The following is a 23958-nucleotide window of genomic DNA, read 5'->3' as shown; positions in this document are numbered from 1 at the left end:
GAGAGAGAGAGAGGGGGAAGCAGGCTCCCTGCTGAGCAGAGAGCCCGACGCGGGACTCGATCCCAGGACCCTGAGATCATGACCTGAGCCGAAGGCAGCGGCTCAACCCACTGAGCCACCCAGGCGCCCCTGTTCCCATAGTGTTTTAAGAGCACAGTCTTGGGATTCAAACCCCAGAGTCTTTAGTAGCAACAATGAGACCTTGGGATAGTAGCTTTACCCACTCTGGGACTCGATCATCCCCTCTTTAAAAGGGGGTTTGTATTTCAGCTGTGCAATTCAATTGCATAGAATTGTTGTGAGAATTGCTAATTAATCTATAAAACACTTAGAAAATTGTCTAGCACGGGGTGAACACTTAGTGTTTGTTATCACTCTGATTTTCACACACAGTAATCCCCAATGGCCGAGTATGATGGATAGAAAAGATTTTTCTTCCAATGCTCTCTATCCCATTACATTTTTGACAAGCTCAAAATATCAAACGTCATTAGAAGGTATTTGTGAAACAGGTGGTGAGGTGACAGTGTGGCATAGTGAAAGAGCATGATTTTGAAAGCAGTTAAGACAAAGGTACCAGTCCCTGGAAATGAATTTCTAGCTGTGTGGCCTAGGGCAGCTGTTGAAATTCTCAAAGCTTTTGCTTCCCCATATATAAAATGGGAATGACAGCACTTTCCACACTGGTTTATTGCAAAGATTAACTGGGATATTAAGTGCCTATGATAGTGAGTTCCTGTCACACAGCTGGCACTCAAGGAAGGGCAGTATTATGAGTAGTTCTTTAAGCACTGAAAGTTTGTCTCTGATCAGTTAGAGCAAATGGCGTAAATTATTCCTATCTGGAAAAAAAAAAATCACTTTCTCTTCTTCTTAAAATCAAAATCACAGTCAAATGATTTGGAATCATTTTCTGTATATACGGTTGGATCATTCAGTCCACTGGGAGCCAGAGACCCTAGAGGTTTAAATATATACTGGGTTTCCCTTCTCCCACCTCCTGCCATTACACATAGACACATGAGAGGAATTGTCCATTCTTTCATTTCTTGTTTGGCCTTCATACATGCAGAGAATGGCATGGCTGAATTCTAATAAAACTATTTAATAAAATAGGATGCATGCTATATTTAGTCTGCAGACCCTCTGTCACACAGCTCTGCAGGCAGAACCCGAGCTGGACACACAAAGTTCAGTGCCAGGCAGCTTTTAAATGTTTTTCCCCCTTTATTTACCACAATCAAGAGTGTGGGCTGCCTTGAATGTCCCTGGAAATTTTCTACATGACCTCTGAGACTCAGTTCCCAAGTCACTGAACCCTTGGGGAAATGCTTTGTTTTAAGCTCTGGCCCGGGTACTTGAAAACAAGTTTTCATTGGGTTGATCTCTCCCCTCTTCTCATTCTTTACACAGCAAAAATCACATTAAGGACAGCAGATACTCTGTATTCTAATTTAGGGTTTCTTACCTATGACTGTAATGGCAGATGTGAGAAGAGGGAGCATAGATTTGGGAGAGCTAAAAAACTTCCTTCTAGTATTCAACTATTTTAGTAAAGTTCATTCCAGATTATGTTTTTTCTCTTTGTACTCTTCATTTACTAACTTTTCCCCATTGCTTCAGAAAAATGATCACAGCATTTGTAGGGAATAAAGGTATCAAACTCTTGGCTTTCAAATTCCAAAGGCTTGGTCAGGTACAAGAAGGATTTGGGCAGAGTGTTTGCTCACCAGTGTTCATTGCCCCTTCTGGTAACACCAGCCTCCCACCCATATCCCCCTGCAGGCCAGATAAAGACTTCCCTAGTTGGGGAGAGCATAAGTAGATAAATGAGTGTAAGCAAGGGAAGTAGAGAGAGTGAAGAAAAAAAGGACCCTCTACCATGTCCTTTACCTTGAGGTTAGTTCTCAGGTGGGGGAAAATGATGGAGCCTCATGATGATATTGGGGATCTGTTACTCTATGAAATCCTGGGAAGCAACAGCCTTGAAGTGTTTCCTAGCACACAGTGTTTTGACAGTAGTAAGTTAAAAATGGCCACATAGAGTGCTATTGAGTAGGGAAAGCTTAAGGCAGCCCCTCTGAATCTCCAGCAGCCCCAGAGAGGCACAGGTGAAGAGCTGAATTGCCCCTGGACCGTCAGGAAGGGCACAGGATTTAGCTGACAAAGGGCGCAAGGGGTCTTATAACACTGAGTCACGAGAGTAGAAAGTGGCGTGGACTATGCACACCATGAGTCCAGGTGGGTCAAAGACAGAATCTACTGTGGTGGCCGTGACACCCAGAAACCAGAGGGGTGCCATTGTTGGTCGTCTCAACAGATTGTCAGGCCTTGTCAAGACTGAGGACAGAAGCCCTTTCCTACTGCCCCAGAAGTTAGCTCACTCTGGAGAAAAGAAAGTAGAGGAGATCATCTGGAATCATTTGCATTCTTTTGCTGTGAGTTTCTCATGGCCCAAAGCAGGGAGAAGAAGTCAGATATATTTTGGGGGGTGGAGATAATTCCCAAGATGAATATTGAAATATGGTAATCAAGTTGGGCAATGAAAGTAAAGAAGGCAATGATAGGGCAAGGGAACAGAGTAAAGCTGTCTTTTCTTGGCATAGGAACAGGAAACAGTATATTGGAAACTAGCCCAGGAACCATTAGCAAATTGGTAATATGATAGCCTGGAGTTGGAGGTTATGATAAAGATAAGTTTGGAGAAGTAAGTAGAGGGCAGGTAATAGAGGACTTTTATGACACACAAAAGTGGCTTAGATGATAGAAAGGCATTGAAAGAGATGATCAGATTTTCAGCATTGTGCATGATGGGTTTGAGGGTTTCATTCTGGTTGTTTATTCCTCCCTGACAAAACTTAATAATTTAAAATAACATTACGTATTACAGTTTTGGAGGTCGGGAGTTTGGGCAGGGCTCAGCTGGGCAATCCTTCTGCTCTGTGTGGCACTGATTGGCACCACAGTAGTATTCCTCTGGCGGTCGATCTGGTATGGCTGTTACAAGATGTCCTTATATTCATGCCTGGTAACCGGGCAGCTGGGCCCCTGTCCCTCGCCATGTCATCTCAGCCCTTGCCATATGGTCTCACAAGGAAGTTGGGCTTCTTCATGGTGGCTCAGAACTTCCAGGGATCAAGATGAAAGCTTCTCTTAAAGGTCAGCCCCTGAACTGGCATAGAGTCCTTTTTCTGTACTGTGTTGATCCGTGCCATACTCAAGCTTAGCTAAATCTGCTAGGCAGGGAAACAGACTTCACTCCATCCACAGAGAAGTATCAAAGAATATCTGGCCTTTTTTAACCCACTGCAGGGTGAGAGGATGTGAGACTGGGGTAGAGAGAAGTACAAGAGTTCTTAGAATCCCCAGTTCCTTAAGTATTCTTGTGCGAGCACTTCCAGATGTTCTCTTAACACCTTTCTTGTGGCACTAGGACATGGCTGTAATTGCTGGCTTATTCACCTCTTTCTCTCATTAGACTCTGAGATTCTCAAGACCAACACATGTTTCTTACTCAGATCCATATCTAAGTGCCTGGCACATAGTAGATGTTCAGTAATTATTTATGGAATAAATGAACTGAATAAATTGGACCAGTTGGGGTCCTCTCAATTCCTGGGTCTTGGAACACCAGAGCAAGCTCCTATTTGATATAATCCCCTTCTCCAGATCCAGATCTTCTTATTGACTTAAGAAATGCTGGATTTGAATGTATAAAGATAGCATTCAGTATGAACACATATGTAAATAGCTTTCAGCTTTTGCCTCCTGTGTTAGTTTTCTTTTGTGGTACAACAGATACTACAAACCTAGTATCTTAAAACAACACATATTATCTTCAGTTTCTGTGGAACAAGAGTCTGAGCACAGCTTGACTGGGTTCTCTGCTTTGGGTCTAAAAAGGCTCCAGTTTGTTGGCTGAGGATGTTATCTTATCCGAGGTTTGATGTGGCAGGATCTACTTTTGTTGGCCAAATTCACTTCCTTGAGTTGTGAAGACTTCAGTTTAGTACTAGCTGTTGGCCAGAGGCCATCCTTCATTTCTTGCTACATATCTAACAGCTCACAGTATGGCAGTCTGCATCATCAAAGCCAGCAAGGAAGAAAGAGTCTCTTCCCAAGAGAAGTATTATAATTTCATACAACATAGAGGCCAGCACATGGCAATTTGATTTGTCAAAGCTACAAAAGGAAGACACTAGTAAGATGGGCACTGTCATCTTACATAACATGGTCCTGTGCATCCCTTCTCTCATGGAGAAGAAATCACACAAAGAATACTGAGAAGCCAGAGGTCATAGAATTTATATTAAGAGTCTGTCTGTCATGCCCACTTAAAGCAAACTAAGGATTCTCATAATTTAAAACATGAGCTAGATTAGCTTTGTTCCCAGTTTCATTTGACTCTGACACTAAATTCCATTTATTATTTGTTGATCCTGGAAAATGATCAAACCTTAAAATTCTAAAGGAAAAACAGGAAGGACAATTTTCAAGAAATTCCAGCTATCTCAAGAAGTATATTTATTTAATTTTTGCCTTTTCAGTGGGTACTGCCAACTCCTCTTGAGGAGACAGACACACATTTGCCTAATCCAGTATTTAATACAATTAGTACCAAATCTCTATCCAAATTCTAGGCAAAAGCCTGGGAACTCTTGGCCATACAAGTCCATAAAATAAAATATTTTTTTTAGAAGTTCATGTTGGGGGTACCTGGGTGGCTAAGTGGTAAAGCCTCTGCCTTCAGCTCAGGTCATGATCCCGGGGTCCTCCCTGCTCGGGAGGGAGCCCGCTTCCCTTCCTTTCTCTCTGCCTGCCTCTCTGCCTACTTGTGATCTCTGTCTGTCAAATAAATAAATAAAGTCTTTAAAAAAAAAAAAAAAGTTCATGTTGGTACTTTCTTATCTGGTTTATCTGGTTTTAGTATAAGTATCAGACTTGGAGCCAAGGAATCTATTTTGTAACTGAAAAGTATTCTTGCCTATGAGGGTCAACAAAGGAAGAACCTTTGCTTCTCTAAAAGTTGTGTGAGAGTTAACAAAAGCAAAGTATGATGAAAATCCTCAAGATGACACTCTGAAGCTAGCCTGGGCTATTGCAAAGTTACAGTCCCAGTACCTGACTTCCTTTTTTTTTTTTTTTTTTTTTTAAATTTTATTTATTTATTTGACAGAGAGAGAGAGAGAACAAGTAGACAGAGAGGCAGGCAGAGAGAGAGAGGGAAGCAGGCTCCCTGCTGAGCAGAGAGCCCAATGTGGGACTCGATCCCAGGACCCTGAGATCATGACCTGAGCCAAAGGCAGCGGCTTAACCCACTGAGCCACCCAGGTGCCCCAGTACCTGACTTCCTTATCCTGTGTATGTGTCTGGGAAAACTATTGCATCTCACTGCTGCTCACACTTCTGCACCGGCCTTTCCTGCTCCCTGAAAGCCCAGGGCTATCTGACAGGGTTTCCCAGAGGTCTAGTGTAACAAGAAGCTAAAAGCCCTCTGCTTCAGTTTGCATCTATGTTTAACCTTTATTCAGAGTAGTATTTATTTCACTTCTAACTCTCTTGCTCTACTAGTTGTCCATTACAATGAAATAAAATAAGAAAATACTTATAACATTGAGAAGTTTCTGCTTAAATTCTCAATTTTAAAATAATAGCCATAAAACTGTTGTGTTAGAAATCAGAATATGGGTCACCAGCGGCTTTGTAATAACCAGAAGGAAGCAGGAGGGGTCTTTGGGAGGTGTTGGTCATATTCTTTTTCTTGATCTAGATGCTCATTATATGGCTTTGTTTGGTTTGTGAAAAACCTCCAAGTTGTGTTCTTACTGTATGCACAGTGATTGTGTGAAATTTTTGAAGTGGGGTCACATTATTGTTTAGTTTCATTGCTGTGAAGTGAGTTTGCCGTGTTTTTGAGCTTGGAAATTTAGTTACAACTTGATTTAAGTTCATATTTCATCCCAAACTTAGTAAGTAGATTATAGTATGGCTGAAACTGCTTCATTTTGAAATTTATTTTGAATGACTTTTCATTCTGCTTGGTGAATTAGATGCTATTAGGTTATAAAGATTTTAACACATACAAAACATTGTCCCCAATTCAACATTGATTAAATATTTAATTGAAAAAATTTTCTAAGGTATTTTATGCTAATAATGATGATAAATATAAAACTAGGGGACTGAAATTGGTAAAGAGTGGGACCAAGAATGCAGAGGTGGAAAGCTTTTAAAAGAATAAGGCAGTAGGAAAAGAAGAAAAAGGTATACACTTGCCTCCTAAGTTGGAGAAAAGTGAAGATTGCTCACAAATGATGCTACTGGGTTTTTCCACGGAATAATGAAACAGAACATCTAGAATAGATTTTGGGGTGGGGCCGATAGTTCAAGGACAAGGAAAATAGTTAGGAAATAGCATTGATAAGGTAAACATGACTGAAAGTCAAGGGAATTGAAAATACTAGTGACAGTGCAGTTTAAAAAGTTGATAAAAGGATTCCCACAATTTAGGGAGATAAGCAAAGGTAGGAAATAACTGATAAATTTTCAGAACAAAGACTGGAGGTCACACTGAGGACAAACCATAGACTCAGTGGGAGAGAACCAGTAAAAGAGATACAAGAGTAGGTAGTTGTGGGTAGAGAATCTTAACAATTGAAAATGTTGCAGGCGGAGTAATTTCATTTGAGGACTGGATTCAAGGAGTGACTACATCTATGGGCTTCTGACAGAGATGAAGATGATTGGAAAAGAAAGATGAGAAATCGTGAGGTCAGGGTTCTGAGTCATGATCATGGATGCTGAAATCATTAGGCTGGGGCAGGACATGCAGATCCTTCCAAGGCTGACACAGAGTTTCAGAAACACAGTAGGGCACAGGCAAGGAAGTAAATGGCTGTCTTGGTCACTGCCAACTGTATGCAAATAGTGAGCAGGCAGAATTGGTCTTCAGCACAGATTACCTTTGTTATGTAGCATTTTTTTTCCTGGCTCTGTTCACCTGCTCTGAGTAACCTCACTGTCCTCATATTGCTCTCTCACTGTACACTTCCCTACTCTCTGCTTTTGATATATGTGAAATCCAAAATGATCCTAAGGCATACATGGAAAGTTCTTGATATGTCACTTTTCCCCACTTACTGTTGCATCTTGACAAGTTTTCTCATGACAAATCCTTAACTGAAAAGTGGTCATTTGAGGGCCAATACCCTAAAGAGGTGCCTGCAAACTAATAATTCCAGCCATGGGGGGAAGGGCTCTTTCTGTTTTGAAAAATCTTTCTCCAATATTAATTCATCCTTTTAGCCCACGACTTTAGCCATCCCCACAAAACGTGAGTTTCTTAGAAGTTAGGCTGGGTTAGGCCAATACATAGATACCCACAGAAGGAATGACTCAGTTGTTTGCTCTCTTGACCAGCGCACAAGACAGACTAGTGTGCTGTGAGATATTAATTCCCTCCATCTTTATTCCCTGTACTGGTGAAATATCATCATTTTCATTATATGCTTTGATGCAAAAGGTTTGGGAAACACTGACATAAGTCATCCACGAACAGCTGATATTTATTGAGCACCTACTATATACTGAGAGTCTCATGTATTTTAACTCATTTAACCTTTGCAGCATTCCCATTAGGTTGAACCATTATTCTCATTTTGCAGATAAAGAAACCGAGATGACCTGCCTGCCATCACAGACATAGGAAGTGGCAGCACCAGGATGCAAACTCAGGGAATTTGCAACCAGAAAGTTAAGTACACTTAACCACTGTACATTCCTCTAAATAAATGTTTGCTAGATCTAAATAAACAATTTAAATTTTATACGTTTGTTTTAAACATCCCTGTAAATGGCCGACCTAGAATACAGTCCAATCACACTGTAGGTTAGCGCAGCATGACAGGGAGCACCAAGAGCTGAATACAGTGTAGCTTTGTCGGTCTTACAGCACATCCCCAGGTTTGCTTAGGACTCCTTTATCACTAGACCCGCTTTTCCGTTTTTTTTCAAAAGTACTTCATCAACAACTAAGAGATCATAATTTGTTGTGTTTTCCTCTTTCTGAATCCTGAATATAATGAAAAACTTTGTAATTTTGTAATTGTTTAATTTATGGGTATAATTTGTTCAAGTCCATTAAGCCATTATTGCCCTCCTACAGCGTGCCATTCTTCCACAGGAGGCCCTGGCCTCGGGTTAACTGACACTGACACACACACACACACACACACACACCCCACCCCCGACCCCCCCACTCCTTACAAGTTTGTCATCTTGCTTTGGGGAAAAACAACAACAAAAAAAAAAAACAAAAAAACACAGCGAGCCTGAAAGTCCATTCTCAGGCAGGGTATGTATGTAATGAAATTAGTTTTTGCTAGGTATTTTTATCACAGATTGGGAGGTACAAACCGCAAAGAACTAGTTTCTTGGCGTGTCACACCACCTCTGGGGTTCACTGATCAATCGCAAACAAACTCATTTAGTAACTTAAATATATATATATGTATCCTGGCAAGGTTCATTTATGCATGCCTTGGACTGAGGCCGCCGCCACCACGATCTGCAGGCATCTCGTGTGAAGTCACGACCATCGAGTCCTTCACTTCCCCCGAGAAACTCCCACGCCTCCACTGTCCCCGAGGGAGCCCGGCGGTCCCTCGCGGCTCTGAGTCCCTCGGGGAAGGCCGCGAACCAAGGCCGCGGGACCGCAGCGAGAAGGGAGAGCGGCAGGCGTACAAAGTACCCGGGCCCCAGTTCACGACCCCGTTATTCCACGGAAAAATGGAACATTCCGCTCCTTCCGTCCGCGGAGGAGAGGTGGGGGGAACCCTTCGATCCGGTCTAGGAAAAACGACGCGGGCGCAGCCGCCGGAATCCCGGACGCCAGGAGCAGCGTTACGGGAATTGCAGCAGACTGGAGTCCCGCCCCCTCGCCGTCGGGTTACCGCCTGGCCAATATCCTAGCGCGCCAGGTCTCCCTGGAGCCAATCAGCATACAGTCCCTAAACCCGGGGGCGGGGCGCGGCGAGGGCGCTGCGGGGCGGGGCCGGGACACAACGCCCCGCCAGGGGAGGAGGGCCGCGTGCCGCGTCTGCGGGAGGGAGCCGGGAGCGAGCCGGAGCCGAAGCGAGGTCTGGAGTGGCCCGCGGTTCCGCGCCGGGAACGCCCGGGCGCAGCTGAGCCAGGGGCCGCGACTGGGCGGCCGACAGACCCGTTCCGGCCTGGGACGGAGGGAGTCGTCGCTCTACAGACGCGGATGAGCGAGGCGCCGCGGCCTGAGGTGAGGAGATCCCGTGGCCGAGTGAAGGGCCGCGTAGAGGGAGGGTGAGGGCCGGGTCGGGGGTATTGGGGCCTGGAGAGCAGGCACTCGAGGGGGCCACCCCTCCCGGAAGAGGGGCACCCCAGTAATGTGCACGTCCCAAACTTGTTAGTCCAGCTGGGAAATCCCCCACATTCCTCCTTCCTTTCCGTGTTCACACACCTCTGAATTTGATTTCTACAAGTTTGTCACCTATATTCCTCAATCATAAGCGCAGACCTTACTTAAGCGCGCTCACACACACCCACACACCCTTCTTTGGCCCACGCCCCCAAATCCCCACTTTTTGCCCTTTTCTATCTTCCCTTAATTTGCACTAGCCTCTTCATATTTTTCTACCTGTAAATCAGTATCTCTTTACCAAAGCCATCTTTTAATCGTGAAGTTACAATGTTTCAACATGGTTGAAAGTTCGTTTTAATTAAAATATTTTTAACTAAACGCGTTTTTTTCTCTTTATCTCTTCTGTATACCTTTACATGTATCTCTTACATGTATCCCACGTTGCGCTGTATTTGAGAAGCACCAAATCCATCTTTAAAAGTTTACCCCTCCCCCTAGCTTAAAGGTTATTCCAAGTGGCAAGGTTCTTCTGTTTTTCAGTAGATGAACAGCATTTTATTCATAACTCCAGCTGAAAAAAATATCGCAGGTTAGAATTAAGACTTGCCACTTTGGTTTTTTGGGGATTTTTCCCTTCAGAAGAACACCCATTTTGGTTTAATTTGTGTAGTATTGGCATTTTCAGCAGTTACGCTGCTAGGAAATAATTAGTGATTAGAATACCAGGGTGACTTCTAAAAGATTGGAGTCTTTGGTTAAGTCACTGCTGTAAACAAACCCTTTAGACTGTGTGACTGCCAGCTTCAAGTTGGAACAACTGTTAATTTGAAATTTCTGGCTCAGATCATCATCTGAGCTGTTCGCCATTATCTTAATTTCTTAGATTACTGATAATTTTCACTTGGAAGTTTTTTTTTTTTTTTTTTTAGCTATAAATGGAATTACACGTTTATGGAACCAACTTGATACTAAGTTGAATCGTGTTTTCCAGCTGCTTCTTTTGAGGGGTTATTTTGAACACTTGTTTTTAATCACAAGTGGAAGAAGAAAATTACAGGATGGAGAAAGTGAGAAAAAGGATAAGTTTTATAGTGGAATTTTTCCCTCTTCTCAAGTCTAATTGGCAATGCTATACATGTTTGTGTCTTATAGGTAATTTAGAATATTATAAATACTGCCAGCTAAGTTAATATATTTTCCTATGTAATGAAAAACATGCAGTGTTCTTTCATGTTTTCATTTATGAGTTGCAGTGTTTTCAGTTTATTTAAAATTTTTTTCCAAGGGAATTTGAGCTTCAGTTAATGTTAGGTAAGTGTTGATTATTACATATACCCGTGAAGTAAAAAGTTACAGTATTCTTTATAGAGAAGGAAACTGAGGGGCTGGGTCCCTGTGATACCTAGATCTGTGTAATTCTAAATCCTGTAATCTCAGTTGATCATTTTGTCATGCTGATGAAATTCTTGTAAAGGATCCACCAGTACACTTTGGGAACTTGGGGACTTGATAACTGATCCTCAGAGAGGGTTTTTTCCCTATAGAAGCTAGAGTTTTCCATTTTAACATATCAGGACTCCCTAGTTCTATACATTTGCACTATGGCTCCTGGAGAAGTGTGGAATGTTCTCACAGTCTCCATTTCTTTGATTGCAAAGGTTGTATGATCAGAATTGAAGTTTCTACTCTTCTTACACAACAAATACTAAGGACTTAACTGCGGGCTACAGGAATTCACAAAGACATATAAGGTATTCCTAGGTCGTTTATAGAGTTTACAGAAATTGGACTGGCAGATACATGAAAAATTATGCAAGGCAGTTTTATTTAGAATGATGCAGAAATGTAGAATGTAGAAATGTAGAATGATACAGAAACTGCTATAGGTAATTAAATTAGGGAGTGATTATTTAAAGGTTGGAATAATCAAAGGATTGAGCAGAAGTCAAACTTGAAACCTTCGTGAGATTTGGATAGAGAAAAATGAAGGAAACTCAAGCCAAATAGAGGTCTATGTAGAAGGTATGTTAATTAAAATAGCCAATAGGTATGTAATACTTAATTTGTGCCAGTCATGGTTCTGAGCACTTTGCCCATATTAATTCTCTCAGAAGGCAAATGCTATTATCTTCCTTTTACAAAGAAGCCAAACAAAAAGAGGTTAATTTGTCCAGTGCCACACAGTTAATAAGGGGTCGATCTGGAATTCAGGCACAAATAGCCTGGCTTCAGAATCTGAGCTCTTAACTGTGATGCATGTGTTTATTTCTTCATATAGTGTACTTGAATGGTGGTGACTCAAATAATACGGCAATTCCAGGAGGTCTTTTAAAACACTCTCAGTTGTGCTCTGTGTGCCTCAAAGTATGTAGATCTGAAAATTTCAAGACATAGAAACAAGTAATCCAGTACAAGGTTAATCAGTCCTGTTACGGAACTGTACACAAGTGCATTGGGAGCAAATGTGTTTGTGGGAACTGGGAAATTCCACAGGAGAGATGATGTTTCATTGGAGTTACACAGTTAAAAAGCAGAGTCGGGATAGTGTATGTAGAAGCACAGACTCTGAAATAACAAAACATGTTACAGAAAGTCCAGTAGTTTATTGTGGCTTGAGCTTAGTCTGTAGGAGTGAATTTAGTCTACAGGTGCAGGGAACGATAAAAAGTAGACCAAAATGTGAAATGGCATGATGAGTTCAAGGCAAATAAAAGCTTAAATATTTGCTTTGCATTTGGGAAGCTGCATAAATAATTTCACTGGATTGTTTGCTATTCTATTTAGATGTACAATGGAGGAGTAGCTTGAGGAAACAATAATTGAGTAGAGGGTTTTTTTAGAATAGACTTGATTGTTCATTGGTTGGTTTGTTTGATGTGCTCTCTACACCCAACATGAGGCTTGAACTCAAAACCCCAAGGTCAAGGTCACTTGCTATATCTGATGAGCCAGCTAGGCCCTTCTAGAATAGATTTTTTTATTTTTTTCAAATTTTTATTTTATTAACATATAATGTATTACTTGTTTCAGGGGTACAGGTCTGTGATCATCAGTCTTAAGACAATTCACAGCAGTCACTGTAACACATAACCCTCCTCAGTGTTTTATCACCCAGTCACCCTATCCCTCCCCCCAACCCAGCAGCCCTCAATTTGTTTCCTGAGTCTCTTATGGTTTGTCTCCCTCCCAGGTCCCATCTTGTCTCATTTTTCTCTCCCTCTCGCCCCCAAATTCCTCATATCAGAGATCATAGGATAATTGTTTTTCTGTGATTGACTTTTGTTTAGCATAATACTCTAGTTCCATCTGCGTATGGCAAGATTACGTTTCTTTTTTATGGCTGCATAGTATTCCATTATATATACTTTTACATACACACACACACACATACACACATACATATAAAATAACCATTCATCTGTTGGACATCTAGGTTCTTTCCATAGTTTGGCTATTGCGGACATTGCTCTTATAAACATTTGGGTGCACGTGCCCCTTGGGATCACTACATTTGTATCTTTAGGGTAAATACCCAGTAGTGCGATTGCTGGGTAGTAGGGTAGCTCTATTTTCAACTTTCTGAGGAACCTCCATACTGTGTTCCAGAGTGTCTGGACCAGCTTGCATTCCCACCAACAATGTAGGAGGGGTCTCCTTTCTCTGTATCCTCGCCTGCACCTGTCGTTTCCTGACTGATTAATTTTAGACATTCTGACTGGTGCAAGGTGGTATCTCCAGGTGGTTTTGGTTTGTATTGCCTTGATGCCAGTGATGATTAGCATTTCTTCATGTGTCTCTTGGCCATTTGGCTGTCTTCCCAGAAATGTCTGTTCCTGTCTTCTGCTCATTTCTTGATTGGATTATTTGTTCTTTGGGTGTTAGATTTGATAAGTTCTTTATAGATTTTGGTTACTAGCCCTTTGTCTGATACATCATTTGCAAATACCTTTTCCCATTCTTCGGTTGTCTTTTGGTTTTGTTGACTGAGTTGCAAAAAGCTTTTTATCTTGATGAAGTGCCAGTATTGCCCTTGCTTCCCTTGCCTTTGGCAATGTTTCTAGAGTTGCTGCCGGTGCTCTCCTCAAGGATTTTGATAGATTCCTGTCATATTGATGTCTTCCATCCATTTTGAGTCTGTTTTTGTGTGTGGTGTAAGGAATGGTACATGCTTCGGCATGTAGATATCCAATTTTCCCAAAATCGTTTGTTACAGAGGCTTTTTTCCATTGGACATAGAATAGATTTTAAGTACTGGAGAAGATAGGTTAGACAGGCACATGAAGCCAATTTTTTAAGTTCTAAAATAGCTAAATATTTGGCATTATTATTGACCCTTTAAAAGCTTTTGAAGATAAGAGTGACAAGTTAGGTAGGTTGATCCACCTGTAACCTCAGACTGATTCGGAGGATGGAAAGAGACTGGAAGCAGGAAGGCCATTAAATAGTAAGGTGATCCCATGTGCAGAAATGATGATCTTCATGGTAGAAGGTAGAAAAGAGACAAGTAGGAAAGACATCATGAAAGATGATTAGATAAGCTAGAATAATAGATAGCTAAGAGGCGGTGGTGGACCCCATTGATTTAGGTTGTTCAAAAAGGTGATCTTAGGTGGGGAAAAAGATAATTTTTTTCTTCCAAGTGAGTGCATTTGTGTCTGTATGTGTATAGCATGTATGTTATTTGTGTATTGTTTTTAGACCTATTTGAGTCAGAGGCAGAATATCCAAGACAAGGATACATAACTGGAATCAATGATCCCAGCCAGAATTTTTTGTTTGTTAAAGATTTTATTTGTTTGACAGACAGATCACAGGTGCAGAGGTGCAGGCTGAGAGAGAGAGGAGAAAGCAGGCTCCCTGCTGTGTGGAGAGCCTGATGCGGGGCTCAATCCCAGGACCTGAGCCAAAGGCAGAGGATTTAACCCACTGAGCCATCCAGGCGTCCCCCAGCCAGAATTCTTGAAATTATTTTGTTAGAAATAGTAATAGTTGAAGCTCTGTATCTTCATATGTTGGTATTTTTAAAAAGCAGTAGATTCCAAATACTTGGGTACTTCCATAGCCAGGAGGTAAACCCTAGGAGAGAATTCAGTGAAGGAGACATAAAGTAAGATAGATGAACGAATTCATCCACATGATACCATTATATAGAAAACAGGAGAAAAGAGAAATTCAAAAACAGACCTGGTCAACCATGTTCAGAAACATGATATGTTACAATGTCTAGAGTCTCTCTGATTCTGTGTCTTGTCTAGTATATCTTAATGAGATTTAGTGAGAAATTAGTTAGCTAATCATGACTAACTAAGATAGCTGTGTGTCATGACTAACTAAGATAGCTGTGTGTTTTGCAATGTGGCTGTAGTATAGGTTATTATTTTAAAGCTGCTTGTATACATACCCCAGAGCAGGAGCTTTATTTCTTTCAGCACAATAAATCTGTTGGCTCTATTAAAAATTTGGATGTTCTGCCTCCCAAGTTTTCATTTTTCGTTTACTCAGTTTCATTCTTTGCTCGGAAGTGGATTTGTTTCATCATTACTTCTGAAGAGTGCATTTCATATTGGTTGTCTCCACAGTCTGTTTTTGTTTGGATGTTCTTTGTTTGTATTCCCTTACCTCCATTCCCTAACAGAAAGTAAACTCATCAGAGCTGTGTTTCAGATATGGCAGCTCTGGTTTGTACACTGGCCTGTGCTGGAATTTTGCCATTGATAATCTTCATTTGACATTTAGAGTCAAAGGTGACATATAGCTCATGTGTATGCTATGTTCTCTGTTTAGAAAGGCCTTTATTCGCGTTTCATTTCTGGGCCTTCCTGGGTCCTTTGTGAATTGGGCTGTTCTCTGTGCTTCTGTAGCATTCTGTGCATGTTCTGCCTCTCTAAACTTTAAACTTAAGAGCAAGACCTGTTTATTTGGCTTCAACTGTATGAGTTATATTCCTTAAGCTGCAGTGAGAATGTAAATAGTCATCAAAATATTTTTTAGCCTTTTCATTTGTATGAAACAAATCAGTGATAATTTGTAGGAGGACTTGCCTAACTCTGAGGTCTCTCTTTCTTCCAATAGTCAGAATCTAAAGATCCTTAATCTGGAGTGTATGTATGTGTAATGAAGTAGAACTCTCTATCTTTTTGCTTATGGAGCCAGTTTTCCCAGTACTGTTCTAAATGGTCCTTTTCCCCTAGTGATAGGCGCTTTTTTTTTTTTTTTAATCGGATGATTAAATTCTTAAGTATCTATGGATCTGTTTCTGGACTTTTTTTGCTTTATACTATTGATCAAAATATTCAGATGCAATGCCCCGTTTAATTACTATAATGTTGCATTATGCCTTAATAGATGAGTAGAGCAAGTTTTCTCTTCATCTCTTGAAAATTGGCTTTTGGTCATTATCTAATATTTTGTGTGACATTTTAAATTGGTTTGTAAAGTTCTATCATAAATGACTTCTTTGTAGTTTAAGTAAAAGTTGTATTGCATTAATACAGTATTTTGTCCAGAACCAGTGCCTACCATGTATATTTTCTTTTCCATTTCATGGTATTTGACTAATGAGCTTTTAGTAAGGGTTTATGGTTTTCTGTATCAGGTTATTACATAGCTCTGATTAGTTTTTTTTTTTTTTTTTTTTTCTTTATTACAGTTTTTGCTGCTGTTGTGACTAGGATTTTTTCTTTTAAATTTCTAACTGGTTATTACTGGTATGTAGGAGAACTATGCTTTTTGATGATCTTTTAATTCTAAGTAGTTGTGGTAGTTTGTCATTTGATTCCCATTCTATTCCTTAATAGATAGTATCATCTGCAAGTTTTTCTTTCTCCATTTTTATATATCATTTGTTCTGTTTTTGGTTAAGCCATGTAGAACAGTGTTAAGTGATGACTCCAAATATCTTGTTTGAATTCTGACTTCAATAGGACTGATCCTAATTTTTATTTTTTACTATGTTGTTTCCTGTGGGTTTCTGATAAAAGATAGTGGCAACAGCAACAAGAGCTGCACTGATAACAGGTTACCATTTATTGAGTACATACTGTGAGTCAGGTAGATTATAAGTGCTTTATATTTATTGACTTAATCCTCACAAAAGCTCTGGGTAATATGTGGGGTAGGTAGTGGTGGTATTCTTATTTTACAGATAAGGAGAATGAAAGGGAGGGATAGTAAATAACTTGGCTAAGATGTTTTACAAAAAGAGTTCGGATTTGCACACATTGGGGATTTGAACATAGGCTTGAATCCATCATCTTTGTTATACTTCATGAAGGTAAGGATGGTCTCTTTCAGTCTTCACTTTCTTACACTTTGTTACTTTCAAATTTTAAGTGAACAGTTGTTGAATATTATCAGATAATTTTCAAGCATCTTTTGGAATGATTGTATAGTTTTTTCTCTTAATATAGTGAGTAATATTGTTAATCTTTTGCTTAATGGACCATGCTTACATTTTTAGGTTTTTATTTTTTTCTAAATATTTTTAAAAATTAATTTATTCAAGAATAAAATTAATTTATTCAAAAATTAATTTACTCAAGAACATGAGCAGGATGGGGGGAGGGGGAGAAGAAGCGGGAGAAGCAGACTTTCTGTTGAGCCTGACTGGGGGCTCCATCCCAGAATCCTGGGATTATGACTTAGCTCAAGGCAGAAGCATAACATACTGAGCCACCCATGTGCCCTTTATTTTAGGCTTAGTACTATTGGTATTTATGGAGTTTTTGTTGTTGTTTTCATGTATGTCATGAAAATTAATTTGCAAATGCTTTGGTTAGGATTTTTCACACCTATATGCACAATAGTTTAACAATAGTTTTATTACGTAATTCCTGTTTGATTTGGTGTCCAAATGACTGCAACTTGCACTTAAGACCAAAAACGGGATAAAAGGAGGTAAGATTTACTCTCTTGACTGATAGAACCATAAAACAAACAAACAAAAAACCCACATGAAACAGTGATAATCAAGACACTTGACACTGGATAATGAAAAGCAGTGGTCTTGACAGATGGGAAACAAGTTAGATGAACCCTGTGATTGCCCTAGCCTACTACCTTGAGAAAGTTTCCAGTCCCTGGCACAGGTAGGTGGGGAATCCAGGATAAGATCCATGGATTCTCTTTGACCTGTGGAGATGGCTGGGATTACCAAAGGAGCTAGAATTCACAAAACAGTACTAGAGGGCTAAAAAGCTTCAGAGGTCCTGCTAAACTATTCATCTGAGTACTGACTAGTGCATGCATGTAAAGAAATTACTACAGACCAGGGAAAGAACCTTCTGGAGGGGTTGAAGATAGCAGTGCTTGGTGCTTCCATTGGATCAGGAAAGGTTCCTGTCCTCACCAGCCAGGTTTGGAACCATTTGACTCATGGGACGTTGGTTAGAGACACAGAAGGACCCTGGCTCAGTAGTAAATAAATTGGCCTGGAATAAGTGCTGCTCCAATTCCACCCAGGGTATCTTTTTTTTTTTTTTTTTTAAGTTTTTTGTTTAAATTCCTTTTAACATCCAGTGTGAAATTTAACTTCAGGCGTACAAAATAGTGATTCAGTACTTTTATACTATACCTGGTGCTCGTCACAAGTGCACTCCTTAATCCCCATCACCTGTTTCACCCACCCTCCCCTATGCATCTCCCCTCTGGTAACCATCAGTTTGGTTTTTATAGTTAACAGTCCGGGGGGGGGGGGGGGGGGCGCGTTGGGGTGGCTCAGTCAGTTAAGCGTCTGCGTTTGGCTCAGGTCAGGATCTCAGGATCCTGGAATCAAGCCCTGCATTAGGCTTCCTGCTCAGCAGAGGGGCTGCTGCTGCCTCTCCCGCTGCTCACGTTTTAAACTCAGATCTTTTTTTTGTTAAGAGTCTGTTTCTTTGTTTACATCCTTTCTTTTTTAACCTTGTTTTGTTTCTTAAATTCCATATATGAGTGAATACATTGTCTTTCTGTGACTTATTTTACTTAGCATCATATTCTACAGTTCCATCCACGTCATTGAAAATGGCAAGATTTCATTCTTTTTGATGGCTGAGTAATAGTCCAGAGTGTGTGTGTGTGTGTGTGTGTGTACACATAGATACACACAACACGTGTGTGTGTGGGTATGTATGTATGTATATATATACCCATACACACCTGTCATCTTTATTGACTAATCAGTTGATGGACATGTGGGCTGTTTCCATGATTTGGCTATTGTAGGTACTGCTAATACAAACCTCAAGGTGCATGTATTCCTTTATATTAGTAATTTTGTATTGTTTGGATAAATACCTACTTAACCAGTATATCTTAAAAGGAAGACCTAAAAGAACCATATTGTTTCCAGGTACTTAACTGTGAAGAACCATATTGTTTCCAGGTACTTAACTGTGTCCTAGAATAAAGTTCAAACGTACAGACATAACAGAGACACCTTCGCTTGAGTTACTGGGTTTTGGCTCAGGTCTTGATCTCAGAATCCTGAGATCAAGCCCTATGTCAGGCTCATGAGGTGTCTGTTCCTCTCCCCACTGCCCTCATTCTTGCATGCTCTTTCTTGCTCACTCCAATGATAAATAAACCTTCAAAAATAAATAAATAAATAAATAGAAGGATTTAGAAATACAAAAAAAATCCAGTACAGATCCAGTAGCAAAAAAGGTGAAAGTCAGTGTCCATCATCCAAATAGGAATTATCAGGCATGTGTAAGAAGCATGAAAGTACAAAGTATAATAAGGAGAAAAATTAAAAGTAATGCAGAGCTCACATTAGATGTTAGAATTACCAAAGAAATTAGAAGTTACTTTAACTGTGTCCTATATGTTCAAGAAGTTAGTTACAGAATACATGCAAAAGACCCAGTTGAACTTCTAGAGATAATAAATATGTGTGAGATGAAAAATATACAAGTTAGGATTAATGTCAGAATAGATATTGCAGATGAAAAGATCAGTATGCCTAAAGATACAGCAGTAGAAATTATCATAAAACAGAAAAAACGGACTGGACACAATGAGCAAGGGGAACTACTTCAAGCATCCTAATAATACATGTTAGTAGAATTCTCAAGGGTTAGGAGCAAGAGGGTCAGAAATAAATTCAAAGAAACAGTGGCCTCAGTCTTCATAGATTTGATGAAAAATGTTTAAACCAGCAGATGCAAGAAGTTCAACAAACTCTTAAGTGCCAGAAACATCATAAAAACTTGACCAAGGTGCTTTATAATCAAGATTGCTCAAAATTGGTGATATATAGTTAAAGAAAACTGACATGCATCCACAGGAGAAAAGAGACCTTTCATACAAAAGAAGAAAGATAAGGATGATAGTGGATTTCTCATGAGAAACAGTGCATGCAAGAACTTAATAGCTACATTTTTAAAACACTGAAAGAAAAATCTGTCAATTGAGAATCTATACCTAGTGAAAATACCTATGAAAAATAATAAAGAAGTTATTTTTAGGTATGTAGAAACAAATAATCCATCACCAGCAGACCTGCGCTACAAATAATAATAATAATCCTTCAGACAGAAGGAAAACATCAAATAGAAATGTAGACCTTAGATAAAAGATGAGAAGCTCTGGAAATGGTAGTAGACATAGGTATATACACAAGATATTTGTATTATAATCTCTCCTTTAAAGCGATTTTTAAGGGGTGCCTGGTGGCTTGGTGGGTAGAGCCTATGCCTTCAGCTCAGGTCATGATCCCAGGGTGCTGGGATCGAGTCCCACATCGGGCTCTCTGCTCAGCAGGGAGCCTGCTTCTCCGCCTCTCTCTGCCTGCCTCTGTGCCTACTTGGGATCTCTGTTGAATTAAAAAAAAAAAAATCTTCAGAGTGATGATTTAAGCAAAAACAACAGTAGGGTTTACAACATGTATAAAGTACATCTGAAGTTTATAAAATATGTAAAAGTAAGTTGTATGCCAAAAATAGCATAAAGATAAGAGGGGAGAAAGAATTTATATACTCTTGTAAACTTCAATGTGCATGAGGTGCTATAACATCACTTGTTACAAAGATGGGTAAGTTTACGAAGTAAACTAGAAATCTTAATCACTAGGATAACAAAACAATTAATAGTTTACAAGCCAAAAAGAAGACAAAATGGAAATCCTAAGAAATGTCACCTAACACAGATGACAAAAATAGAAGAAAAGGGAGAAAAGAGATAAGTAGGTAGAAAAGAAATACAAAGCTGTGAGCTTTACCTACCTATCAATAATAATAAATGTTGGTGGCCTAGATTACTAATAAAAGCAGAAATTGTCAGATTAGATAAACTATATACTCCCTACCAAAACAAAACACAGCAACAAAAAACCCACAAAGCTTTAAATATGAAGAAAGAAACAGGTAATATACAAAAGAACAGGGAAAGAGTATACCATAATAATACTAATGGAAGAGAAGATGAGAGGTCTATAATGATGTCAAAAGTAGATTTCAGAGTGAAGAATATTACCATTGGTAAAGAACATCATTGCACAATGATAGAAGAGTCACTTCATCGAGACCTTACATTTATGTTCCTAATAAAGCTTCAAAATAGGGCAAAATCTGAAAGAACTGCAAGAATAAAGGGATTATCAATACGCCCCTTTCAATATTTGATAGAGGAAGTAGACAGAAAATGACTAATGATATAACAGAAGATTTGAATAACACTATCAACCAGACTTGACTGACACTTAACACTGCATCCAGGAGCAACTGTAGTGTTTTTTTTGTTTTGTTTTGTTTTTTGTTTTTTAATTTTTTAATAAACATGTATTACTAGCCTCAGGGGTACAGGTCTGTGAATCACCAGGTTTACACACTTCACAGCACTCACCCTAGCATATACCCTCCTCTATGTCCATAACCCCACCACCCTCTTTCTAGCCCCCTCCCTCCGCCCCCCCAGTTTGTTTTCCCCCCAGTTTGTTTTGTGACATTGAGTCTCTTATGTTTTGTCTCCTTCCCGATGCCATCTTGTTTCATTTATTCTTTCCCTGTCCCCCAAACCCCCACATTGCATCTCCACTTCCTCATATCAGGGAGATCCTGTGATAGTTGTCTTTCTCCAATTGACTTATTTGCTAAGCATAATACCCTCCAGTTCATCCATGTCATCCCAAATGGCAAGATTTCATTTCCTTTTTTTTTTCCCAAAGATTTTATTTATTTATTTGACAGAGATCACAAGCAGGCAGAGAGGCAGGCAGAGAGAGAGGAAGGGAAGCAGGCTCCCTGTTGATGTAGGTTCTCTCCACAGTTTGGCTATTGTGGACATTGCTGCTATAAACATTTGGGTGCACGTGCCCCTTTAGATCACTGTTTGTATCTTTAGGGTAAATACCCAGTAGTGCAATTGCTGGGTGGTAAAGTAGCTCTATTTTCAACTTGTTGAGGAACCTCCATGCCATTTCCAGAGTGGTTGCACCAGCTTGCATTCCCACCAACAGTGTAGGAGGGTTCCCCTTTCTCCACATCCTCACAAGCATCTGTCATTTCTTGATTTGTTAATTTTAGCCATTCTGACTGGTGTGAGGTGGTATCTCATTGTGGTTTTGATCCGTATTTCCCTGATGCCCAGTGATGTGGAGCACTTTTTCATGTATCTGTGGGCCATCTGGATGTCATCTTTGCAGAAATGTCTGTTTATGTCTTCTGCCCATTTCTTGATTGGATTATTTATTCTTTGGGTGTTGAGTTTGCTAAGCTCTTTATAGATTTTGGATACTAGCCCTATATCTGATATGTTCGTTTGCAAATATCTTCTCCCATTCTGTGGTTTGTCTTTGGTTTTGTTAACTGTTTCCTTTGCTGTGCAAAATCTTTTGATCTTGATGAAATCCCAGTAGTTTATTTTTTGCCCTTGTTCCCTTACCTTTGGCAATGTTCCTAGGAAGAAGTTGCTGCCGCTGAGGTGGAAGAGGTTGCTGCCTGTGTTCTCCTCAAGGATTTTGATGGATTCCTTTCTCACATTAAGGTCCTTCATCCATTTTGAGTCTATTTTCATGTGTGGTATAAGGAAATGGTTCAGTTTCATTTTTCTGCATGTGGCTATCCAATTTTCCAAACACCATTTGTTGAAGAGGCTGTCTTTTTCCCATTGGGCATTCTTTCCTGCATTGTTGAAGATTAGTTGACCATATCTGGGTTCTCAATTCTGTTCATTGATCTATGTGTCTGTTTTTGTGCCAGTACCATAATGTCTTGATGATCACAGCTTTGTAATAGAGCTTGAAGTCCGGAATTGGGATGCCACCAGCTTTGGCTTTCTTTTTCAACTTGGAGGTCTTCTCTGGTTCCATATAAATTTTAGAATTATTTGTTCCATTTCTTTGAAAAAATGGATGGGATTTTGATAGGAATTGCATTAAATGTGTAGATTGCTTTAGGTAGCATAGACATTTTCACAATATTTATTCTTCCGATCCATGAGCATGGAACATTTTTCCATTTCTTTGTGTCTTCCTCAATTTCTTTCATGAGTACTTGTAGTTTTTGGAGTATGGATTCTTTGCCTCTTTGGTTAGGTTTATTCCTAGGTATCTTACGGTTTTGGGTGCAATTGTAAATGCGACTGAGTCCTTAATTTTTCTTTTTTCTGTCTTACTGTTGGTGTAAAGAAATGCAATGGATTCCTGTGCATTGATTTTATAGCCTGACATTTTACTGAACTCCTGTACAAGTTCTAGCAGTTTTGGGAGTGGAGTCTTCGGGTTTTCCACATAAAGTATCATATCATCTGCAAAGAGTGATAGTTTGGATTGGATATTTGGATGCCTTTAATTTCTTTTTGTTTGATTGCTGAGGCTACAAATATTTCTAGTATTGCTAGAAATACTTCTAGTATTGCTAGAAATATTCTGCTAGAAATACTTATAGTACTATGTTGAATAGCAGTAGTGATAATGGACATCCCTGCCGTGTTCCTGACCTTAGTGGAAAAGCCCTCAATTTTTCTCCATTGAGAATGATATTTGTGCTGGGTTTTTCATAGATGGCTTTCCACCTGTGGTTTTTAACTACACACAGAACACTGATTTTCAAGACTTTCTTAAGTAAATATTTTTAATAATATTTTTAAGCAAATAGATCAGTGGAACAGAATAGAGCAGAAATTGGGTAGAGCTCCCAGGTGAAATCAGGGTGCCTCCTAATTTTGTAAAGTATTGTTAGAACATAGCCACACCCATTTGTTTATGTTTTATCTATGGCTGCTTTTGTCTGCAACAGCAGATGGTGTAGTTCAACAGAGACATTATGGTCTGCAAAGCCTGAAATACTTATTCTCTGGCCCTTTACATAAAAAGTTTTCCCAAGCGTGGAGTAGAGAGTATATAAATAGACCCACATATACACGGACAACTGATTTTTGATCAAAGTGTAAAGGCAATTCACTTGAGAAAGGACAGTTTTTCTACAAATAGTTCGGAAACAATTGGGTATTCCTGTGTAACAAAATGAACTTGAATACCTACCTTTACACCATGTATAAGAATTACCAACATAGTTGATAGACCTAAATATCAAACCTGAAACTATAAAACTTCTGGCTAGAAAACATAGACCCTTGAGACTTGGCATTCAGCA

The 23958-nt window shown here is 39.7% G+C and overlaps 1 protein-coding gene across 3 annotated transcripts in view; it reads left to right on the top strand.

Moving 5' to 3' along the window:
* The first annotated feature begins 9052 nt into the window (after nucleotides 1-9052).
* The window catches only part of IL6ST (interleukin 6 cytokine family signal transducer), a 53942-nt gene continuing 39036 nt past the window's right edge, over nucleotides 9053-23958 (top strand). For 2 of the 3 annotated variants that reach the window (XM_059175012.1, XM_059175010.1), the window contains exon 1: nucleotides 9053-9286. The gene's annotated coding sequence lies outside the window, so the exon portion shown is untranslated. Of the gene's footprint in view, nucleotides 9287-11046; nucleotides 11140-23958 lie in introns of all 3 variants that reach the window. The other variant, XM_059175011.1, reaches the window with a different exon arrangement.

The sequence above is a fragment of the Mustela lutreola genome, chromosome 5, assembly GCF_030435805.1.
Source record: "Mustela lutreola isolate mMusLut2 chromosome 5, mMusLut2.pri, whole genome shotgun sequence".
Taxonomy (NCBI): Eukaryota; Metazoa; Chordata; class Mammalia; order Carnivora; family Mustelidae; genus Mustela; species Mustela lutreola.
This window is presented reverse-complemented; position numbering and strand designations above follow the sequence as displayed.